The sequence below is a fragment of the Anopheles arabiensis genome, chromosome 2, assembly GCF_016920715.1.
Source record: "Anopheles arabiensis isolate DONGOLA chromosome 2, AaraD3, whole genome shotgun sequence".
NCBI lineage: Eukaryota > Metazoa > Arthropoda > Insecta > Diptera > Culicidae > Anopheles > Anopheles arabiensis.
In genome coordinates, this window is record NC_053517.1 from 67,788,096 (window position 1) to 67,812,173 (window position 24,078).

The 24,078-nt window shown below is 40.9% G+C and overlaps 2 long non-coding RNA genes across 2 annotated transcripts; one reads left to right on the top strand and one right to left on the bottom strand.

Annotated features, from left to right (window-relative positions):
- Positions 1-1,252: 1,252 nt before the first annotated feature.
- On the bottom strand, positions 1,253-1,851 carry LOC120897983. The gene is made up of 3 exons (XR_005738605.1): positions 1,783-1,851; positions 1,620-1,685; positions 1,253-1,549 (listed from the first exon to the last, which is right to left on the bottom strand). It is a non-coding gene; the product is annotated as an uncharacterized LOC120897983 (long non-coding RNA).
- Positions 1,852-3,288: 1,437 nt separating this feature from the next.
- LOC120897986 lies at positions 3,289-4,009 on the top strand. Its single transcript, XR_005738608.1, has 3 exons — positions 3,289-3,715; positions 3,776-3,920; positions 4,000-4,009. It is a non-coding gene; the product is annotated as an uncharacterized LOC120897986 (long non-coding RNA).
- Positions 4,010-24,078: the final 20,069 nt, after the last annotated feature.

A 24,078-nucleotide genomic window follows, 5' to 3' on the forward strand; every position in this document is an offset into this window, starting at 1 on the left:
TTGCATTTGACATTCGATGTCTCAAATAAGTACAATTTACTCAAAGAACCGTCAAATTTAGAAAAAAGCGTATAGAGAAATCGCGTATATCGAGAATGGCGTATATCGGGGAATACCTGTATAACCACACGAGGAAGGCGCTGCTACGCATTCACATGAAAATGTGGTAGTGTGAAATCAAGTTTGCAAGCGGTAGGCTACGTCGATGCGTGCCCGTCTTTTTTTTTCTCGTGAAACCAGTACGGAAAAACTATTTGGTAAGTACAGCTTTTAATAAAGGGTTATATCAATCTGTATCATACTGAATGGTATTAATAATTGGTGATATCAAATCAATTTCGTTTTCTATAGCAAATCGTAACACACGCACAAACGGAAGTGAGCACGGACCACGATAGAAATAATTAATTAGTTGGTAAGTATCATGCTTCGCGTTAAATGGAACAGCGGGTTTCAAAATAGATAATATTTCCCTCTTTCACCAGCAGTGCCAAAAACAAAAGGACAGGAGAGGCAGGAACGATCATTCAACGCGTTAGCGCCGGGCGAAGGAGAAGCGGCAGGAAGGCAGGAACGATCCTCCAACGTGCTAGCGCCTGGTAGAGGAGAGGCGGCAGGAAGGTAGGGACGATCATCCAGCACGCTAGCGCAGCACCTGGGAGCAGCGAGGGGGAGGCAAGCAGGAATAATTTTTAACGCGTGCACACCATTCGACGAAGACAACGCTGGATGAAAGGAAGAACGAGGAGAGAAGGCACGCAAGACGGGTACGTGTGTATTCCGCACCGGTTTTCGGCAGTGTGAATTGTGTGAGTATGTAAATTTGTATGTGCGAGTAAGAAGGTAAAATAAAGAGCGTAAGCATGTGCGGAATCGACAAATGAGAGAAAGAGCTTTGTAGGGAGAATGAAGAGAATGAAAGAAATTGAGAAGGGATGTAGCATACAGAAACCAAATGTATGATACACGCTGTCACACGGTTGGAAAAACCTTCTCTATACCCAACCGACATTATCGCGCGACATTTTAAAATTTTGTATGAGAAAAAACGGGCTCAAAACGTTCTCAAATCGTGCTCATTAGCAGCACTAAAGAGCACGTCTCTGCAACGGTGCGACAGCGTGTATCATACATCTAGTTTCTGTATACTACATTATTGTTCAATTTCTTTCATTCTCTCCATTCTCCCTACAAAGACTCTTACTCTCTTTTGTCCATTCTGCACATGCCTACGCTCTTTATTTTACCTTCTTACTCGCACATACATATTTACATACTCACACAATTCACACTGCCTAAAACCGGTGCGGGAAACACACGTACCCGTCTTGCCTGCCTTCTCTCCTCGTTCTTCCTTTCCTCCAGCTTTGCCTTCGTCGAATGGAGTGTACTTTCCTGCTTGCTTCCCTCTTGCTGCTCCCACGTGCTGCACTAGCGAGCTGGATGTTCGTCTCTACCTTCCTGCCGCTTCTCCGCTACCAGGCGCTAGCACGTTGGAGGATCGGATCGTTCCTGCCTTCTTTCCTCTCCTGTTCTGTTTTCGGCACTCCTAGGGATAGAAGGAAATATTAACTATTTTGCCAACAGCTGTTCAATTTAACGTCAAGCACAATACTTACCAACCAATTGAATATTGCTTCTGTTGTGGTCCGTGCTCACTTCCGTTCGTGCGTGTGTTACGATTTCTTTAAAAAAAAAATGAAATTGATTTTATATCACAATTATCAATACAATTCAGTTTGATAAAGATTAATATAACCCTTTATTAAAAACTGTACTTACCAAAAAGTTTTTCCGTACTGGTTTCACGAGAGAAAAAAACGGACAGGCATCGACGTAGCCTACCACTTGCAAACTTGATTTCACACTACCACATTTTCATGTGAACGCGAAGCAGCGCCTTCTTCGTGTGGCTATACAGGTATTCCCCGATATACGCCATACTCGATATACACGATTTCGCTATACGCTTTTGACGGTTCTTTGAACAAGTAGTACTAATTTTAGAAATCGAATGTCAAATGCAAAATAAATTCCCTTTTGGTTGAATATTAAAAACCATTTCAAATGGTATAAAATTGAAAAATTCAGTTGAAATTAGATCAAATAACTAATTTAGTGGCCAAAACCTACCACTTCATGCAAAATTATACGAAAATTAGCTATAATTTGACTGAAATCCTCGAAAATCGACTTACGCTAACATTCGAGATACGCTATTGCCTCCGGTCCGAATTGATAGCGTATATCGGGGAGTACCTGTACAATTATACAAAGAGCGGACGAGAGGAGAACGCTTTCGTAAACGATTGGTGTAGCAAGCGAAATTGTACAAGTCCCAGAAAAGCGAGACGCAAGAGTTTCTCTCCAACGATGGAAAGGGATGAGCTAAATGAAACATGCGAATCGTTGATGCGACACAGCCAAGTCGCAAGCAAATACAGACCAATACCCAGAAGAGCGAGGCAGAATGAAAAATTTTGTGAATGTTAGAATGAGAAAAATGATAGATACACATAAAAATCGCGCGATAATGCTGGTTGGGTGTTAGAATGAGAAAAATGATAGATACACATAAAAATCGCGCGATAATGCTGGTTGGGTAGTTCTGCTATCGAGAACGATTTGACCGCGCTATAGAGAACACTTTTTCAATACAAAAAAAAAACCGGTTGCAACGTGACAATGTCGGTTGGGTTTACCCCCTCCTACACGCATTGTATCCTACAGCACGCTTGACGCGGCTTCTTAACCAGCAGCTTCTTAAGCCGAAACAGCACCACGTTAACAATGGCGCCTATCGCCAACCAGTCGATAAAAATTAACCACCGGTTTGGCTATATCGACCAATAAATTTATCTACTCGAATTGGTATCGCGTACGCATTTCACTTACCGGTCGATAAAATTATATCGATCGATATAATTACAGATCGAGTAGTTTCGTCACCTGTCAAACTGGCTTGTCAGCCTAGGGTTGTTTACAAGTCACAAAGCCAGTTAGCAACCGAAAAAAGTGCTGCATAACAAAAAGTATTGGAAAATTATGCTTAATTCTTTATTTTTCACTGGTGAAAGTGATGATGCGGATAAAAATCTTGCACAACATCGTAGGGAGCTGCGGAAACAGCTAGATCCGCTTGAATTATCCGATAAAGCGTAAGTAGAACCTGGAGTTTTGTTTTCTCGTCAATCGTGTTGATGTGTGAGCTGTTTCTTTTCTGTTTGTTTAATTGTTCATAGAACTTCGATCTTAATACTGGATGAAATGTTTCTTTTCTAGATTTATGCAAAATTTTCGACTCCCGAAGAGCCTGTTCGAGGAAATTCTTGCAAAAATAGCCCCATTCATTGCTTCAAAACATAACCGTGGTTTATCTGCGGAACAAAAACTGGCTACTGTGTTAAGGTTTTTTGCACAAGGATCTTACCAACAGGGTGTTGGTAACGATTTTACCATGACAATTGGCCAATCTACTTTTTCAGAAACGTTAGATCAAACCTTAACAGTTCTGAAGCGTGAACTAACATACGCAATTACCATGGATCTAACAGAAGACGAGAGAGCAGATGCCAGAAGATACTTTTACTCAAAATTACCTGTTCCTGGTGTAGTAATGTGCATCGATGGAACACATATAAGAATCGTTGCGCCTCACGACAACTCAATCTATTATTTCAATAGAAAGGGATTTTATAGTCTTAACGCTTTGATGGTAAATATGTGGTTTGCAATAATTTAACAGCCATAAAATTATATGAAACTTATGTTCCAGATATGTGACCACAGGCAAATAATCCGTTTTGTAGACGCGAGGTTTGGCGGCTCAGATCACGATTCTTACATTTATAATTCCAGTCCGATTTCTTCATATTTTGAAGAAAAATGGAGAAATGGAGACCGAATGTTTAAACTCTTGGGTTGGTCTATTCACATGTTACGCTTTTATGTCACATTTTAAGTTTATCTTAACATTTTACGCTTTTCAATATATTCTAGGAGACTCAGCTAATCCTTCGAAACCTTGGCTTATCAAGCCGCGCAGAAATGCAGAGCCAAATAGTCCAGATTCGTTGTTCAATGAACATCATGCCAAAGCACGTTCCATTATTGAAAGAACGTTTGGTTTGCTCAAAGCACGATTTCGCTGCTTGAATGGTGAAAGGCTACTACATTATGCACCGAACAAATGTGTTCGTATTAGTGATGAGAATAGTTCCGAAAATTGAGGAACGGAACGAACCTGCCAATCTCGAGAAAAAGAACGGAACGCGGAACGCAGGATGACCTGCGATGGTTACGCTTTTTTCAGTTGCTCACTTTATATATGGTTAACTTGAAAGTATTCATTGAATATTGTGTATTATATTTTTTGTGCAGTAATCACACAGTTTCAATTAAAACCAAGCTAAATAATAGTTTACTGAATGTGTAAAACTATTCTTCTACTAAAATATAAACGCTTAATTTAAGTAGCCCGCTATATGTTGGAACTTCTTGTTCGTACGAAAGGAAAATGCAGACTGATTTATTCTCTATTTCAATAAAGCCTACTACACTTCGTTTAAACTAGAGAGGATGCTATTATCACAACACTTTACAGTTCCTTTTTCATTAAAAGGTTAAGGCATTTTGTTGATTTTGTTTTTACTAAAATTAATCATTATTCCCTTTTTATACTTCTAAATAAAGAAGAAAATCAGAAATTAGTTGCAACGCATATGAAATTTTGATGCAAAATCAAAAAGCTTACAAATTTAATCGGCTTTTTAAATTTCGTATGGCCTAAATTACACTACACTGATTGAATTAATATTTCTTAATAGAAGCAGATAGCATCGAATAACATTGGTTTATATAAAATACATAGACTGTTAAGTTGTTTCTGTAGGGTTGACATTATACTGTTCGGTGAACTACCCGTGTGAAAGTGCCCGGTAGTGCACTTTAATTGTCCATAAGAATAGCGCTGTTGCACGGGGCGATAAACGGCGTTAAAGAAATTATTGCGGAAGGCTAAACGTGTCATGTACCCTCAATATTTAGTTGCACAAAGAAGATCCCAGGTAAAAATTAAAACGAGTTCATTGGAGATGCATGCGCAACGAAGCAGCTTAGCAGCAGACACATAGCAATTCATTGACTACTACAATCCAATCCAAATATCGCACCTATACTGATAACATCCATATGGCAGAAAAGAAACATTTCATTCATTGCGCTTACCACTAGTGCAGGATTGTCTCTTTAAATTTTGGCAATTAGCTTCCCACCAATCACAAATCTCTATCCTTCTCTGGCTTCACGGCTCAGGTGTTGTACCGTTATCTCTTTGGCTGAGAGAGTATGGCTTGCGCTGTTATCACTCACATAGACAGAATGTGTGTGTGTGTCCATACTAGAAACAAGCAAAAGAGAAGAGAACGCCGTTCTTTACCGGAACGAAAAGAACGCTGAGAGAAACAGGTTCAGATTTTACCTGCTTTCTTTGTACGTACCAAATCGGCCCATCGTATGAAAGAGAGTAGATGATCGTGCGTTCCAGACTAGATCGAAAAGAACGCTGAGAGAAGCAGGTTTAAATTGAACCGGCAAACCGGCTCACCAATCTAAAGAGAGTAGAATGTCGTGCGTTCTATGCCGGATCGCAAAGAGCACTGAGAGCAACCGGCGCAGCACATATCGCCGAGAACGCTGAGAGCAGCCGGTTCAGATCGGATCGATAAGATCGTTGATAACAGTCGGTTCAGGTCGGATCGCAAAGAACGGTGGGAGCAACAGGTTCAGTTTGAACCTGCTAGGGTTAAAAATAAGGAACGCGGTCCGGATGCTTGAATGCTGGACCTGGCAGGTTCGGAACGCAACGCGCATCACTAGTTCGTATCATAAACGTTTGTTGCATGTTACACAACCTTCTCATCATGCATGGTATTACCGACGAATTTAATGAATAACGATGATCCTCAATTAAGCTACCCAGAATAAAAAGAATTCAGCGCACAATTTTTTTTTTTGTGTGATTTATTACATTAGTTTTTATCTTTCATTATTTTTAGCATTTCTTCAAAAAAGCCCAAAGTTCCCTCTGCTAATATTTTTAAGTTGCTGGAAATATCGCCAAGATGTTTGTTCATCTCATCTTTTTGCTGTAGTACCCTTTTTTGAAAATCAGCTTGTTTAGTTGTGGCAGTTTTGTGGCTTTTTTTGTCCTATCTGATGGCTGTTGATTCATATTGTTGCTATTGTGCGATGATCCCGGCTGTTCTGTATTATGTATGAATTGTATTGGTTCCGGCAGTTCTATGATATCCATAGGTTGAGGTGGTTCTGCTTGGTTGATAGTATGGTTTGATGGTTCCGAGTGGTCTGTGGACTGCGAAGAGTGTGGTGGTCCATGTTGATCAGTAGTATGAGTTTGGTGCGATGGTTCCGGATGTTCTGTGGTCTGTGAATAGTGTGATGGTCCCGGCCGATCGGTAGTATGGCTAAGGTGCGATGGTTCCTGCTGTTCTATAGCCTTGAAATGATGTAATGGCCCCGGTTGATTCAACTCGTAGCGTTTGTCTGCAGAGGATTGCTTGATTCCAACGCATATGCTATCGTCGAATATGGCAGATATCTCTCGCACATTTGTGATACCTGTAATACGCTCTTCTAACTCGCTTAGTTTATTAAACGTCGGCTTTCCACCTCCGGTTTTCTGCATTTATTTTTTATTGTAGCCGAGCTTTTTCTTCACGATCGACTTTTTTTCAATCCATGTCTGCAAAAAAAAGAAGAATTTTGAATAATTAAATGGGTTTTGTATTTTCATTAAACAGCAACATACTAGTGATAGGCGGGTCGACCCGAACCTATCGGGTCGGAGCCATCCGTAAGCGACCCGGAGTCGTTCGGGTCGACCCGAAAGGTACAAGTAGGTTCAGTGGGTGCAACGACTCCGGTAGGTGCGAGAAAGCATAAGCGAATCCGACCCGTTGGTGCAACGAGTTCGGGTCGGGTGGGGTCGGATTGAACCTATCTTGACTCGACCCGACCCGAACTGCACCAACGGGTCGGAGAAGCTTATGCTTTCTCGCACCTACTGATCTTTCGGGTCGACCCTAACTCGCTGCACCCTCGGGTCAAACTAAACCTACCGTGGCCCGACCCGACCTGAACTCGCTGCACCAACGGGTCGGAGTCGCTTATGCTTTCTCGCACCTACTGATCTTTCGGATCGACCCGAACTCATTGCACCCGCGGGTCGGATTTGATTCCGACTCCGACCTTGCGCACCCGCTGCACCCACGGGTCGGAATCGATTCCGGCTGGTTCGCACCCGACTCCGGGTCGGGTCGTGAAATGAATCGTATGACCCAACACTACAACATACCCTTTTCCAAGCTGCTCGTTCCTTAACTGCTGGGCCTAATGAATTGAGTTCCAAAGCTACCATTTTCCAAAATCCTGTAGGATTGGAACCTGCACCTTTAGCTTGCTCTGGATTTCGCTCCATTAGTTCCACCAGTTTTTCCAGCTGACATTTTGTCGAACGAGTTTTCCTGAAATATTATAAACATTGAATTCATCGATAAAAAAGATATTTTTTCAACTTGTACTTACTCTTTATCTTCTTTATGGTCATTCATAGTTGTGTTTTCACTTCAAATATCGCTTAATTAGTGTTCAGAAGAAGATATAATTTTTGTTTTCCAAATTTTTACACTACTTCTATACCGATCACGCGTTACCGACGACGTTTTTGACAGACAATCAGCACTACGAGCTAATCAGAGGATGAACGTGTCAAATTTTGATATATTTTTTTTTGATAATCTATTCGAGTGTCCTAATAAAAATTAAATTGGTTTGATCTGGTAAGAGCAAAATCGAATAAAATTATTGATTGCTTAGCTGTTTTAACTAGCTTTAAACCAATTTTTATTTCGAGAATTATAAACTGCAAACTTGAACATTTTGGAAAATAAAACATTTGACTCTAACTTCCTTGGATAAGCCCACTGTGCTGAAATACCGATCGAGTAGGTTTGGCACCTGTCAAATGGGCTTTGTTTACTTGGGTTTGTTTACAAATGAGCACACTAGTTTACCAACATTGGAGAGGTATATGACTCAGGCAGTCGAAAACCTAAGAGCGGTACGTCTTTGAATGTGGCTTTATTAAGCATAGGCTTTATAAAACATAGAAGACTATATCCTGCTCCACAAAAGAAGAAGAAGAAGAAGAAGAAGAAGCACACTAGTTGGAACGAAAAGCAACTCAAAGCAATTTTTTACGTTAAAATGTGTTTTTTTTTTATATTTTAAACGTTATACCTTTCGTGGGCATGCTGTATTCTACATCGCCTACGACATGCGTGCGTCCACAAGACGTGGATTATGCGATAAACTAATAGTGTGTGTGCAGGCTCTGAATGGTTTCTGACCATCGTCATTCTGGCCCCGAAATCAGCTTCCCCGAATCGCCAGTCGAAAACCGATTCGTCGTAAGGCTCAAAGCCGTACGGAGCTGTTCTGAGCCGTGTTGAGCCGTTCGGAGCAACTAGTCTGCAGCCAAAACTAGCACCGGATGGCTCCGGTGTTTCACGGCTCCAAACGGCTTCATCGGCCCCGAAGGATACCAACTATCAACTCTAGGCTCTTTTGGATGGTTCAGGACAGCTGTGGATAGTTCCGGGCGGTTTCAACGATTCCGATGGCTCCGGTTGCCGCCTAGCGGATGCGGACGTTTCCGAGCTTGGAATGAAGTTTTTCAGACCCACCCTCTATAATAACGAAGTCATTCTCAAACGCTTGTCGGTTTTATTTCGATTTGCTAATAAACCAATAGGTAACAGTCGTGCATTAAAATGCAGTGAAAATTGTAAAGTTGGAGTGCTATGATTGTCGGAAACGCTGGCTACTATTTAAATAGTTGCAAATATGATCTTAAAAATCGTCTGCAATATTTGAGCTGCCTATGTGTTGTTCTTCTTCTGCTTGGCGTTACGTCTTAGGCTGGCATGTCGGCCAATATAGGCTTTCGAGACTTATGTCGTACCACGCAGTCGGATAGGCAGTGCTTGCTACGGAGTATCTTAGGCTCGTTACCTCGACGTGCATGTTGATAACTGTACCACTCGACGGTTCCGTCTGTATTGTTTGTTAAAGTACAGGTGTCCCCCGAGATACGACTGTATTTGGGACCGAAAAAATGTCCCAAAGCAAGGCGTAAGTCGAAAAAGTCGTATGTCGAATATCTATGAATATAAAGTTTATAGCCGAAGTTGAAGAGTTTGAATTTATGATATCGTGTATATTATTTACAGTAATGTTCGATAATGTAATAATTATTGTTGTGTCCGCACAAAACAAACATGGACGATGTACGGCACAAACAGAATATGTTATATTATCACTATCTTTGGTATGGTAATACATTTAACACGTATATAAATAACAACGCATACACACACACGCAATGCGGGGAGAGGACGACTGGTCCTTCTCGCGCCGCGATCCTCACTGAGGACGTCACAGGATGACAGCCTTGCTGTCAACAGTGAGCCCTCAGGATGAGGCAGCGGTCTGTCCACAACAATTATATTCCAAAAACCGTACACAATATAGATATTCAAGATCGGGTTGTTTTGGAATCTTTGGAAATGTGTGTATAACGGTTATCAGCCCAGAAATTCAAAACAAATACATCAATTTCTTGTCAATGACAACTTTTAACTGTCAAAATCAAATTCGTCGTATCTGCGAATCGTCGTAACTCGAGGGGGTCGTAACTCGGGGCACGCCTGTATTGTTTTTAAGGTAGCATTGAAATGAACAAGCAAAACTCTTTCCCTTACTATTAAATTATTTTTAAGTCATCAAGCTTAACAGGGCAGCACCGTAGTTCAGTCATGATCACGGTCGCCTTAATAACATGCCTGTCGTGGAATCAAATCTCATTTGGTGAACGTCTTGCGTAGTAAGAATAGACTATCCAGCATCGTGACTCTGAATAAGTCTCGAGAGTCTGTATTGGCTAGTATATCCACGAAGGACGTAACGCCAAGTAGAAGAAGTATTTACTTTTCATCATAACGTATTTTAATAGCAAGTTATCAATTACTTAATTACGCCAATTATTTCATTATATTTTACATTAGGTTTTTTTGTGTACTTGAGACAATTTTTTTTTTACATAAAACTCTTGAGAAATATTTAATACTTTGTTTAACATACATTACATATTTCAATACAAGTTATTACTCTAAATCAGAATCTGATTCACGAGGAATGTGCGCTCTGCACGTTTATCAACTGCTTCGAAGCAGTTGGTAATCATATCGATCGATATAGACTATTTTTCTCGTTCGCGATACAAATTACCGACTTTTTTTAACGACTGCTCGACTTTTTACCGACTATTGCTAATGCAGCCATGACAGTTGCTTCCACCGTTTTATCGGTCGACAAATTTGCCGCTTCGCGATACCAATCCGCCATGTTTGTTATTATATTGGTCGATATATTTATCGAATGGTGGTTAACGTCGTTGGCGATAGGTCCCAATATCTCAAGCATATCGCCATTTGTATGGATATGGCGGTACACATATTTTTGTTTAAAATGATAAAATTTGATTATTTCTGATATAAAATACTTACATTTTGTCGTGAAAGCAAATGCAACAACTCTGACCGACACAACACAACAACAAACAATCTGAGATTGGCGCCTTTCCGTGACAAAAAGCTGACGGAAAGCTGTTTGACAGTTTTGGATTTCCGTTTGTGTTTCATAACCCGCTGCGCAAAGCGATCGAAAACTTCTCAAACTCAAACTGCAAACATATTTCACAGCCCATCCGGCATCGCGAATAAATGAACTCTTTTTAACAGTCGTTTAAAGTTCATTTTGGTTTAACCGAGTTCATTTGTTGTTCATTCCTGTTAAAATTAACGATCGTCAAAACAGTTAACAACTGCTCGATATCGCATATAGGCAAACGTGGGGAAAAAATTCGAGCAGTATAATTAAACGACTGTTAATTTGTATTGCATACGCTCTTGACAGTCGTTTGTTTAACGACGGCATAGGACCAGTCATTAAAATTAACAAATGAACTCAATGCGTTCGCGATGCCAAATTCTAGCAATTTTTAACGACTCTGGTTAATTTTTAACGACTGTTAATTTTAAACCATTTCTTACGCGATGCCAGCTATTGTTTTGATTATTGACTTGCGTCAAGGGGGGGGGGGGAGGATGTTCAGGCACGGAAGCCCTGCCAGTTGATTTGTGTTTTACGAAACACGAAGATCATTCGTTGAGTTCGGAGCGTTCGGGCACGATCGATTAGTTTATAAGTATAAGTGAATTGCGTGAAATAAACTCTCTTCTAATTGTGCAATACAAGGAACAACACCCGGTAATTATAAAACGCTAGAAAAGTTACACCGAAACGCGAAAGAACATTATCCGAAATCGTAAGATTGAACACTGTTATATATACGGTTTAAAGTAACCTTTTTTTGGAATTAGTTCATATTCGTAAGTTTAGTTCATGTCTACAAATAGTTTTTAAACGCCTAATCTATACATTTAAACAGTAAACTAAAACTAATGCTTGTATAAATATATATATTTTTTTTTATTCAGTAGGGACGGTTTTGCCGTATTGCTTAAAATTAGAGTACATATAAATTCAGTTTAATCTTTAATGCACGACTGTTGCGAGACATTTCCTTCTCGCAGCTTTAGGAGGGCACCATATCCCGGGTGTGCTCGGACGTTGCTGTCAAAATCCGATCCTTGTCCTTGTCGAGTGGTCCAATAGGAGGTGGCAATTACCTGACATTTTAATTTCCTTTAATATTTCAGGTATCTTCGCCAAAAATAAGTGGGGGAATTTACGCGACACATTCCCGGGAAAAGCCGACGAACTAAATTAGCCATAAGCATGTTCTGTTGGATATCATAGAATACAACGTTGTGTTGTTGAATCTAATTAGACTACAGTATAGAATAAAATGTTTTAGTTTTGTGTGTAATTTAAAAGTATATAGAACACTATAAGTTGTGTCAATTATTTTATTAGAAAATTCCAACATGTTCGATGGAAATTGTTGAAAACGGTGTGGATTTTTTTAGATAACACTTATTGTGCTGATTTTATTGTGGTGTAATCAAAAAATTAGTCCACTGTTCCTGGTTTCCGTTTCAACTAAAAGGGCGAGGGCAGGCGCATCCTGCCCTTTTATCGCCAAACTTATCGTTTTCCCTATCTTTCTTCTCGCTCGCTTGACTTCCCTTTCACTCTTTCTTCATCTATCCATTTCTTCTCTCGCGCTGTGACCTGGCAGATTGTTGGGCACTCACGAGTTTCCAACAGAAATACTTTGAGTAGATGAGCTTCCTGAAGGATACGCTTACATCCCGACCCACATCGGGAAGTTTGGAAAAAGTAGAACACATATATGTATATAAAAATATTTTCATTTTGATATTTGTAGTATTTAGCAATTTTCTTTTGCTATTTTTCTAAACAGCCACAGCTCCGGAATATCTAGATAAATATGTTTGTGAAGACGACATATTTGTAACGTAATCAGTGGATATTTTGTTGAAGGAGGCAGCCGGAAAAAAACGCCGAGATGGTGCTGTTTTGGAGGAGCTAGTTAGCTTAGATAAAGAGAAACACGATATGTTAAAAGAGCGTAAAGAGAAAAGTGGCAACTATTATGCTATGATCAGTTTTGTTCCTTTTCTGGATTCCTTGTCAGAAAAGGATCAATTGGATGCTCGTGAGCAAATAACATATTTTGCTCATAAGGTAATACGTGAAAAAAAGGATATTAGAAATAGTTATTTTAGTACATTACTAGACGCTTAAAGAATTATTATGAACTATTGTTATGAACTAAAACTAAGAGAAAATAAAAAAAACGTTGAACTGTAGTGGAACAGTTCTTATCGAAAACTAATTATTTTTAAAACATATAGTTAACCACGTAGCTCTGCTATTACCACGTGTTTACGCGCACTCCAAGTAACAGCAACGCAACATTACTGTGCAGTGTACCCAGCAACAACAACCTGACTCCTGCGTGTCGACGCGCGCATTCGGCCACCACTTCAGTAATACTCGATTGAACAAGCCATCCCGCCAGGCTGTCAACCAGCCGACCAACCTGTCAGCTTTCCAACCTGACAGCCAGCCCGCCATCGAGCTAGCCGACGACCAGCCAAGCTGCGAGTCGACAGTTCAGTTTTTATTTACCAATCCATGTATATTCTCTTCTTGCTCGTTTCTTTGATTACATAATTAGAGACACGAGCGTGGGAAACGCAAACACTCATGGAGTGCTGAATCTGAACTGTCGGCTTGCAGCTTAGCTTGGCTGGTCGAAATCAGGCTGACTGGCGGGCTAGCCAGCCAACCAGCCACTCAGTTAATTGGATTTAGTTCTAGTTTAGCATTCAACGAGTCAAATCGAAAAAGTTATCTTGAACAACCCCGTCACAAGATCTTGTAAGTTATTATGTATCAAAATATTTGAAAATTAAATATAAATAATATATACATAAAAGTTGACATCAATCGTTCTTCCGGAGAGATAAATGGATTATGTGTAGGTAACTTGGAGATGAATAGTTCTATCTTTCTAAATATAAAATAAAATGTTTTTACGACATTATAATGTGCTGGAAAAATGTGTCTTCTTGATTCAATAACTCAAGTAATTGAACTCCTAAAGTAGTTGCGCTGAACTCTGTCCTCTAGGCGGTGGACTAATAGCGGAAAACGTATTGGCGGAGAAAATTGGAGTCCGGCGCGGCCTGGCCCAACGCAATTCGTTTGTCATGCGGTCCTAGGTTGTTCAATTTTTATGACATCGTCCTCTGCCGTCCGGTTCGTGTAGCTTGGCTATTAAAAATTTACATCGGAGTAACATTTCGAATAAGAATAATTTTTTTTATCAAAATATATTGAACAAAATTGATAATGCTTGATGTATTCACTACGTTTCCAATTTGAATAAACATTTATTTATTATTTTATCCATGTTTGTGATTGAAATTGTTCAAAAAGTAATTCTTAAATATGTTTTAAATTTTAATAATTTAGCAAACACAACAAAAAGATTATATTTTATCTTTTTTGATACTTATGAATTATCAATAAATCTAATATTTATTAATCGAAACTGAATTTTTTTATTCTTTTCAAAATTGTCGCTTTTCTAATTATCACATACCAATAATAAATGATACAGGATTTCACACTTTATCTCAAGACCGCAGGACCCCTTCCCGAATCTGTTAGCCGATGCCAAGACTGTGGTATGATGCTTGAAAACGTTAATGATACCTGAATTCATCGGATGCAATGCTGAATCTACGGCACTTTTCTCGAACACACTATCGCGCGCCCAGTACATGCGACTTGACATTTATTTTCAAACCCCTGGGTGCAAGAAACGGACGACCAAAGCTCGTAAAGTCTTTTTAGGCCGTCCACAAGGACAGAGGAGGCGTGGTAGGCCCAAATTGAGGTGGCAAGATGGCGTGGAGACGTCCGCCATTAAGGCCGGGATAACGGACTGGCAGATGAAGGCGCGAGACCGTGAGCGGTTTCGGACACTCCTGAGGCAGGACAAGACCGCAAAGCGGTTGTAGGGCCGGTTCAGTAAGTAAGTAAGTAATCCGTTAGCCCTGCAGAACTCAAAGATGATCCTTAGAAGGTTCCAGTCCGACCCAGCTAGTATATCCCGGATGGGAACACCAGGAGATCTTCCCAGTTTTTCGACTGCATCCAACAAAGTGGGTCGTGCAGCCTCGTATTCCACGCAAGACCATAGAAGATGGTCTATGTCGTGAAATCCAAGGCCGCAGCCTCATGCTTTTGTGTCGACCTGTCCTATACGCTGGAGATGTGCGCCCAATGCGAAATGATTAGACCTAAGTCTAGACATCATTCGAATGAATGCACGCTCTCCAGAGATGTCGCGGAACCAAGGTTTCAAAGAAACTCTAGGAGAGATCGAGTACAGGAATCTCCCAAGTTCATCCGTGTCCCACAAGCCCTGCCAGCGTGCAATGCAGAAAGCTTGTGGGGCTCGTAAGAACTCGTGAGGGAGGATAGGTCTATCGTAAAAAGACCCTTCCGAAGCACCCTTCTTGGCCAAATGGTCTGCTTTCTCGTTTCCTGAGATGCCGCAATGAGCAGGCAACCATACCAGGGATATTCGAAACGATTTTTCAAATAGGGAGCTTAGGACTTTTAGAATTTCTTTTACAAAATAGTCTGGGCTCTTAATAGCCTTGACGGATTTATATGCTTCAAGAGCACTTAGGCTGTCTGAAAAAATTACATACTGATCCGGAGGGCATGCACTTATCAACAGTAAGGCATAAATGATTGCGGCGAGCTCCGCTACATAAACTGAGCATGGCTGGCGTAATTTAAAATATGCTTCGCATACATACACCAAAACCAATGCCTTAATCTGATGAGGATCCGTCAGTGTAAAAATGGTTTACATTTGGTTGGCCATGTCTTTCCACTAAAATGTTGGGAATTGTCATCCAGCGAAGATTATCAGGGATAGTATTAATTGCCTCCCTCAACGAGTTATCTACACTTAAAATGGAACTGTAGGACTCTGGTAAGCTGGCACTACTAATGTTTTGAAAACTACTAGGGTGCACCTGTAGAGAAACAAAATCACGATAGACCTTCATGATTTTGCATTTAGAACCTATCTCTTGCAGTGTTTTAAAGTTCTCGATTATCAAGGGATTTGATACTGTAGAGCGGACGAAAAGGCGAAGCGATAGTAGCTCAAAACGAAGCTTTAGCGGCATCACTCCGGACATCACTTCGAGTGACATGTTGTGAGTCGACTTCATGCTACCTAGTGCGATTCTAAGACAACGATACTGAATCCTCTCAAGTCGGATTAGATGCGACTTGGCTGCCCAGTGGAAGCATATGCAACCATACTCCAAGACTGACAGTATCGTTGTCTTATATAGGTTAAGGACGTCTTTGGGATGTGCACCCCACCAGAGTCCGGTAATCGTTCTGAGAAAATTGATTCTTCTTGTACATTTCTGTACCAGATAGTCAATATGTGTCCTCCATACATTTTTGCTATCAAACCAAACCCCTAGGCATCGAAAAGATCTGGCAATGGATATCTTTTTACCATATAAAAAGTGTTACATTTTCTTGTGTTTTATTTCACTACCTTATCTCATGCGTCTCTTGTACAATACTTCTTTTTCCCATGTGCCCCCGGCATCCGGCAGCTGTCACTTGTCACCCCGAGATGCGTATAGAAATGCAGGTGGACGCACTGCTAGCCGAAGGGGTTCACACCGCACAGTGGGCTGTCCTGCCAACAAAAAGATATCGACTTTTGGGTCAACCAAATTCAAGCGTCTATTACTCTCAGTGTTGTAAAAGAAAGAGAATATCAGCATTTCCGTTTTCTCTGGAGAAAACTCGATACCTAGGTTTGTGGCCCACACTTCTAAATTGTTAAGTGTGTTTTGCAAAAAACTTTGAAGGTCAGCGATGTTGTTGCTGGCGACTGATACAACACCGTCGTCCGCTAATAGCCTAAGGTTACAGCCAGGTGCAAGGCATGCATCAATATCGTTCACATAAAAATTATACAACAAGGGGCTCAAACAGGACCCTTGTGGTAGTCCATAGTAACTGACTCTCCGAATTTTCATGTGGCCATTGTCGAAATTCATTGCCTTTTCCGAAAGGAGGTTGAATAAGACGTTATTCAGTCTTGGGGTTAAGCTCGCAGATGATAACTTTTGACACAGAACATTTACTGATACTGAGTCAAAAGCCCCCTTGATGTCAAGAAATACAGATGCCATCATTTCTTTACGAGAATGAGCCATCGCGATTTCGGACACAAGCAGCGCCAAGCAATCGTTGGTACCCTTGCCTTTGCGAAAGCCAAATTGGGTACTTGACAAGAGGCCTTTGGATTCAAGCCAATTGTCCAGTCTAAAAAGAATCATTTTCTCAAATAGTTTTCGCAAGCAAGATAGCATTGCTATCGGTCGATAAGAATTATAGTCTGATGCCGGTTTGCCAGGTTTCAACAAGGTGACTACTTTCACTTCTCTCTACTCCAACGGGACGGTGTTAAGCTCCAACATAATGTTGAATAATCTCAACAGCCGTTTCCTCGCCAGATCTGGCAGATTATGGAGCAATTTGTTCCGAATCTGATCCAGTCTTGGAGACGAATTATTGCTGGAGTGCAGAGCAAGCGATAGCTCAACCATTGTGAACGGTGAATCCATTTGCGGATCACTCCCATGAGCACTCTGTTCAAATGGTGGTGCTTGAGCGAAATCAGGGCAGACTTTTTGTGCAAATGGCTCTAGCCATGCCCCAGAAACCCTTTCGCTCTCGTTTGTTGCTTTGCTGTTGCGCATCCTTTTCGCCATGCTCTGAAGCTCCGTTAGCGAAGTGGAAGGCTTGAGGTTTTTGACATACCTCGGCCAGTATGACCTTTTTTTTTGCTTTAAGCAAATTTTTGCACCTACGCTCCAGGCCTCTATAATGGATGTATAGATCCATGGAGCCGGTGTCTCTATACCTGGCAAAAGCCTTCCGCTTCGCTGAGAATGCCGCTTTGCAATCCGCGTCCCACCAAGGAGTGGGTGGTCTTTTAAAAATCCTTGCCCCTTGGGGGGGGGGGGGGGCTCGTTTGGGCACCGAGGGCACACTCGTTTATTGCCATAACGAGATTTGTATACTCCTCATTCTCGGAGAAACTGGGTTCTACGCGGATTAGCAAAGCGGTCATTTGGTTGCCGTATTTCGTCCAGTCAATGTTCTTCGTTAGGTCACAATTAACGGGGACTTGATTGGCTGTACGACTCCTCTTGATAATCGAGATCTTTATTGGCAGATGGTCGCTGCCAAGCGGGTCTTGGATTACCTTCCACATAGAATCCAGCCCTAAAGACGATGAACAAAGAGATAGGTCTATTGCGCTGGGTCGTGCCATAGGTGAGGGCACCCTAGTTGCTTCGCCAGAGTTTAAAATCGTCAGACTGTATGTGTCGCAGATATCCCTAATGATTGGTGCACGATTATCGTCATGCGTACAACCCCAATCTGATCCATGGGCGTTAAAGTCGCCCAGGATGAAAAACGGTTTTGGTAGTACCGTTACTACTGTCTCAAGATCCTTGTTGATCTTTTTTGGATCCAGATTGGCTCCCGGTGGGATATAAATTGAGGCAATAGAAACGTCAAGATCTCCTAGCTTTGCCTGGATCGCGACGTATTCGATTCCCTCGGGTGTGGGGAGGGGTATTCTGTCGGGAGGGTGATCATGTCGATCTTGACGAGTAATATTATATCCCGGGAAGGTAATATTTTTATCGGGTGAGAGCCAAGTTTCGCTTAGGGCAAATGCGTTACAATTGTGTTTGTTATTTGTTATTTATTAATTAAAATTCAACGGACCGCAAGTGGCCCACTTGAAGCGAATTCATTTACATTAGCATAGTCACATTTCGGTCATTCATTTGTCACGCTTAGTCTTAAGTAACATAATTAACATGTAAAAGGTCGCACGACACGAATACTATTTAACAATGCGGTGCGCGACATGTCAGGTTGATGACGATCACAAATAACATTAAACTCACGGCACATACGAATAAACGGATCAGAGGAGCCAAAGCGAGTGCGGCGTTCCTCCACGTCAAGTAGCGATCTAGCTCGGAGCGATCTCGGCGGGACATACATGTTGAGCCTCGAAAGAAGCGCGGGTGAGTCGATCCGATTGTCAAGAAGTCCCGCGACAAACAGCTTCTGAGCGTTGCAGTTCCGCTGCTTCAGCGTCTCGATGCCAAGCAACGCACAGCGTCCCTCATAGTCCAGTTGGACACTCCAGGAGCGCAAAGCGAACCGCGTGAATTTGCGCTGGATCGACTCTAAACGAGCTAGGGGACGAGCAGCTGTAGGCCTTCATACTACTGAAGCGTATTCTAACACTGGTCGCACCAAAGCACAATATAACGTCTTGATGCATATCGGGTCAGTGATGTCTCGTGCTATTTGTTTTAGTAAGCCGATCAATTGGTTACCCTTAGTGACAACGTGCTCTAGCTGGTCGTGGAAGCTCAACTTTTCGTCAAGGAGCACTCCTAGATCCGTGACACAGCTTTTGCGACCAATGGTAGTTCCATTTAACGCATAGTCATACACTAAGGGGCACCGCTTTCTCGCAAACGTAACGACAACACACTTCTCGACGCACAATTCAAGACCATTCAAAGAGCACCATGACTGGAAGGCACTTAGAGTGGCTTGAAGGCGGAGTTGGTCTGACCGGTCACGGATAGGCAGGAACAGCTTCGCGTCGTCTGCATACAATAGGTGGCCGTCAGGAGGGAGCAACCGTGTTACGTCATTCAGGAAAATGACAAACAGCAGCGGTCCAAGGTTACTCCCCTGCGGCACCCCCGAAGAAGCATCGATACGGCGCGACGTATGGGGTCCCATCTTCACGCAGTATGTGCGACCAGCAAGATAGGAGCGCATCCAGGCCAGCAGCTGCACGGGCAGACCAAGCGTTTCGAGCTTTGCGAGCATTAAACAATTGTGTTGCCCTATAAGTACTTTAAAAGAGTCAATTTTTCCCAAAAAACTTCTACAGTTCCATTGTAGTATAGTGGTCATTGGAGGCATTAATCATCCAAGTGGACCATCATACTGAGACATGGCCATTTTGATAACCAATGCCTGACCATTCCTCTTAGGAAAGGAAATGCCAAAGGGATTAGCCCGGATAGGGGTTCCGGGAGGGAAAGGGAGTCTAGGAGGGATTGTAAGATTTCTGTAAGACTTGGGAGGGATTGCTTGGAGAAGGATCTGGGTTCACTGGGGAATGCCAGATTGCTACGATTGGGAGGGTTACGGGAAGGTACGAGTACGAACATCACGTGGGGGCATGGGACCCTGGGATTGGCGTTGGGTCGCATCAACGTGACTTCGAGGTGCCTTTTTAGGGGGAACAGTTTTGTTTTTCCGGATCCCTTTGATTGACACCTTCGGTGTAATCGATCTTTTCACTCCTGTTAGAGGGGCCAGATTGGGCAACGGTTCATTACCCTCAAGAAGTGAGAGTGTATCGAACGGATTCACTTCTGAGGTTTTCTTCAAAACATCGGCGAATGACCTCTTTGAATTAAAAAGGACGGCTTTTTTATGCTCGGCCTGCTTTTTGCGGTACACTGAGCAAGTAGACACTTCGTGCCATTCATGTTTGCAATGAACGCACTTTTGGGTGTCAGCCTTGCATTCTGCCGTAGAATGCGGTCCTTTGCACTTACCGCACCTAACAGAGTTGGTACAGTAAGGCTCTGAATGTCCAATCTGGCAGCATTTAGAACAGGTAGCCACCTTTGTAACAAAGGGTCGACGGATGGGTACCCGCAGACCCTCGAAGTACAGCGTGTTCGGCAGTACTGTACCCTCGAAAGTGATCCGGAGTGAGGAAGTCTCACGGAACACCTTCTTTCCGTCAACTATTTTCGAAGCGTACAGTTTTTTCACTTCGAGGACCTTGACACGAGGCGAGGATTGGTAAAGGAATGCCCCTTGTCCGTATTGAAGGATATCCTCTAAAGGGTATTCAATGTCATCTACCACACCGATGACTTCCACCAATCCACCGGGAATATAAACCCGGTAATCCTCCGTATAGTCCGGATCGGCCACAATTGCATTGGCCTGCACCCGGTCCTTTGCGGTGACACGCAACTTCTTTGGATGCAGTCGGATGACGTCCAAAACACCCGGGTATTTTTTGTAGATCGATGCTGTGATCGATCTAACGTCAAGCGGCTTGGTACGAGGCATAAATAAAACATTATGTGCCCCGTTAAAAGAAGCCTGATATTTTTTGGCCCTTGATTTTAAATTCGCTTTAGTAGAATCATCTCGCGATGTTGAAGCCAAAGGTTCATGTAACACTTTTTTTTTTTTGCCATCTGCCCTGGGTCAGAACTTTTGCGCTTCACTGTAATGAAGCCTTCATCGGATTCATCCATGGGCTCCGCCTCCATGGGAGAGCCCTAGCCAACGAATTAACTGTATGGGGAACAAGGATAACAGGATAAGAGCGGAACACTTACCAAGCACGGGACAAATGAGAGGAGAGCGCACGCGATACAGGGTTTACCTAGCCAATCGGGCGTCGTCAAAACGTTATCGGTCGCCGTAAATACTTTTTCGGGCGACGTAAACCCTCAATTGGGCACTGTCCTTTCTATTCGGGCCTTGTGAAGTATGAATCGGGCAAAGTACAGAATGAATTGGGCCTACTTTATATTTTGTTGCTTTCTAGCTATAAAACCATACTTTTTTGCGAGTAGTTTAACTGATATGTAAGAAAAATCATTATTTTTAAGTTTGATTACATAAAAAATTATTCAAACTTTTTTTTTTAATTTTTAATTCCACACCGTACAATGAAATTTGGTTTTATGTTTTTTTTTTAAATATAATATGTTTGGTGATTTAATTAGGTAAACATTTTAAAATAATACATAATAAGTTAAACAACATCCAAAATACGTATTTTTAAACAACTTGATGGATCAAACACACCGGAGCGACCGATTAGAGTAGGACGCTTTCATTCTGTACTATGCCCGATTCATACTTCACAAGGCTCGAATAGAAATGACAGTGCCCAATTAAGGGTTGACGTCGCCCGAAAAAGTATTTACGGCGACCGATATCGCTTTGACGATGCCGGATTGGCTAGGTAAACCCTGTAAGATGCGAGCGCACGAGATGCGAGCGCACAAGAGATCCCAAATAGCATTGGAGCGTTACGTTTCGCGATTTTTGTATGGAGGCGTTACTGCTCGCTACCTGCTCATAACACTGCTCGATAGCAGTCCTTAGTGAGCAGGTAGCGTGTAACATTCTATGTAAGCTCAATGAAAGCTCAAAGCTCAAGCGTTACTTAGCGAGTGCTCGAACCACAGTATAACGCTGAGGGTTCTGTATTCGGATGTAAACAAAAACACACACACTTTTTTTTAAATTTCGATGCACATTGTCCAGTACAACGATAAAATGTATTTTATTTAACTATTATTCAATACTTACATGCCCCAATACATGGTTTTACACGTTTAAATACGATTTCAACCATCACTTTGGATGGTATCAACGGATGCCGACGGCGTTGTTGTCTCTGCGTCAGGCACATGTATTGTTGCCGCTTCTACCCCTCGGGTGAATCGTTAGAAAGCTGTATCACAACGATTAAACGCTCTAAATGTACCACTTGTAAAGCGATACAAATAAAATAAAACACATAATACACCGTACAACACACTTCTTCGCAACACTTGCACATAAACACCACTTGTCGATGCGGTGATACAATGTCCTGGTTGCAGTGGAAAAATAACAAGGAAAGATTAGAATGCTTTCATATATGACATTATTTTATAATACTTTCCTTTCCATGCTATTTTGTGGTGTATGGCAACGTTGGTTGAGAATGTGCCGATCACGATCACAGCCGGCTTTAGTGATTGTTGTAGAAACTGTAACAAAGATCAATATCATTAAATCTGTATTATTTTTACAATTCATTGTGATTTCATGAAAAGTAAAGTAAAAAGTAAAGTAAAAGTGAAAAAGTAAAACATTTCATCTTACCGGCGTCGTATTTCGTCGGCATACACACACACACAGCTGCTCGATCATACTCGGACGAATGTTGCCAAATTTCGGGATGAAATGATGTTTTTCCTGTGGAATAATGTGTTCAAGCATTAAAAGATAGTTTATTTACTGAAATATGCACAGAACACTTACCTTTTCCCGAGTTTTCACATAAAATTTCACGATTATTCTGCACACAATCTTTACGGGCGGCTGTCCGTGTTTGTTTACGTTTCTAACTTGACAGATATGCGAGCTGTCATGTGACGAAGTCAAATACATTCAAACCTCGCCAATTGCAAGTCTGCTTTTTCAATTGAATACAAAATTCCGAGTTGTTCACATAAGTATGAGAAAAAGTCAGTTTATCCACATTGCATAAAATAACAAACATGACAAAATACGCAGACATTAGTCGTGTTACAAAATGTCTTTCTAATAAACAAAATCTATCTTTTTTTTTGTAGACATATGATATAAATGCAATTAGCGAGCTCTAATTGTATCATATATATTGCTATTTTCAAAGCGGTTTAAATTAAAACAAACATCAGTGTTTTTTTAAATAATCAGAAAGACAATTATAAACTTAATAATGATTAAAATGTATTTTATTACATTTATGTACAACGATAACCTAACTAGTAAGCATGTTCATGCACGTGTGTAATTATTTGATAATTTTTTTGTGATCCCAATATGAATGTTATTAAGTAAAACAGACAATTAACTCTGTTCCTTTTTCAATTCTTCAAGATAAGGTTTTTTTAAAGTAGAAACATCTAAGTTTGGTTTAAAAAACATATATAAATACATAAATAAATACACATACATATATAAATCAAAATGTAGAAAAAAATGAATAAAAAAAAAAAATATATATATATATATATATATATATATATATATATATATATATATATATATATATATATATATATATATATATATATATATATATATATATATATATATATATATTATTATGTATATATATATATATATATATATATATATATAAATATATATATATATTTATATATATATACTTATATATACATTTATTCATATGGTATATTATATTATAACATATATAATATACTATATATAAGTTGTTAATATAATTATCTTTATATCATTATACCGATGGCGGAAACCTTTAATTTTTGTATAAAATTTTAGTACAAGTTTTTGTTACTTTTGTTTTAAAATATGTGATCTGAATCGTTATGAAATATCCATCACTCATCTTTTCCAAATTCAGTTAGACCATCTCGCTTTGCTTTGAATTCTAAGTCAGAATGTATGGGGTGCGCGGTACGGGTAAGAAGAACATAGGGGCGGGGGTACAAA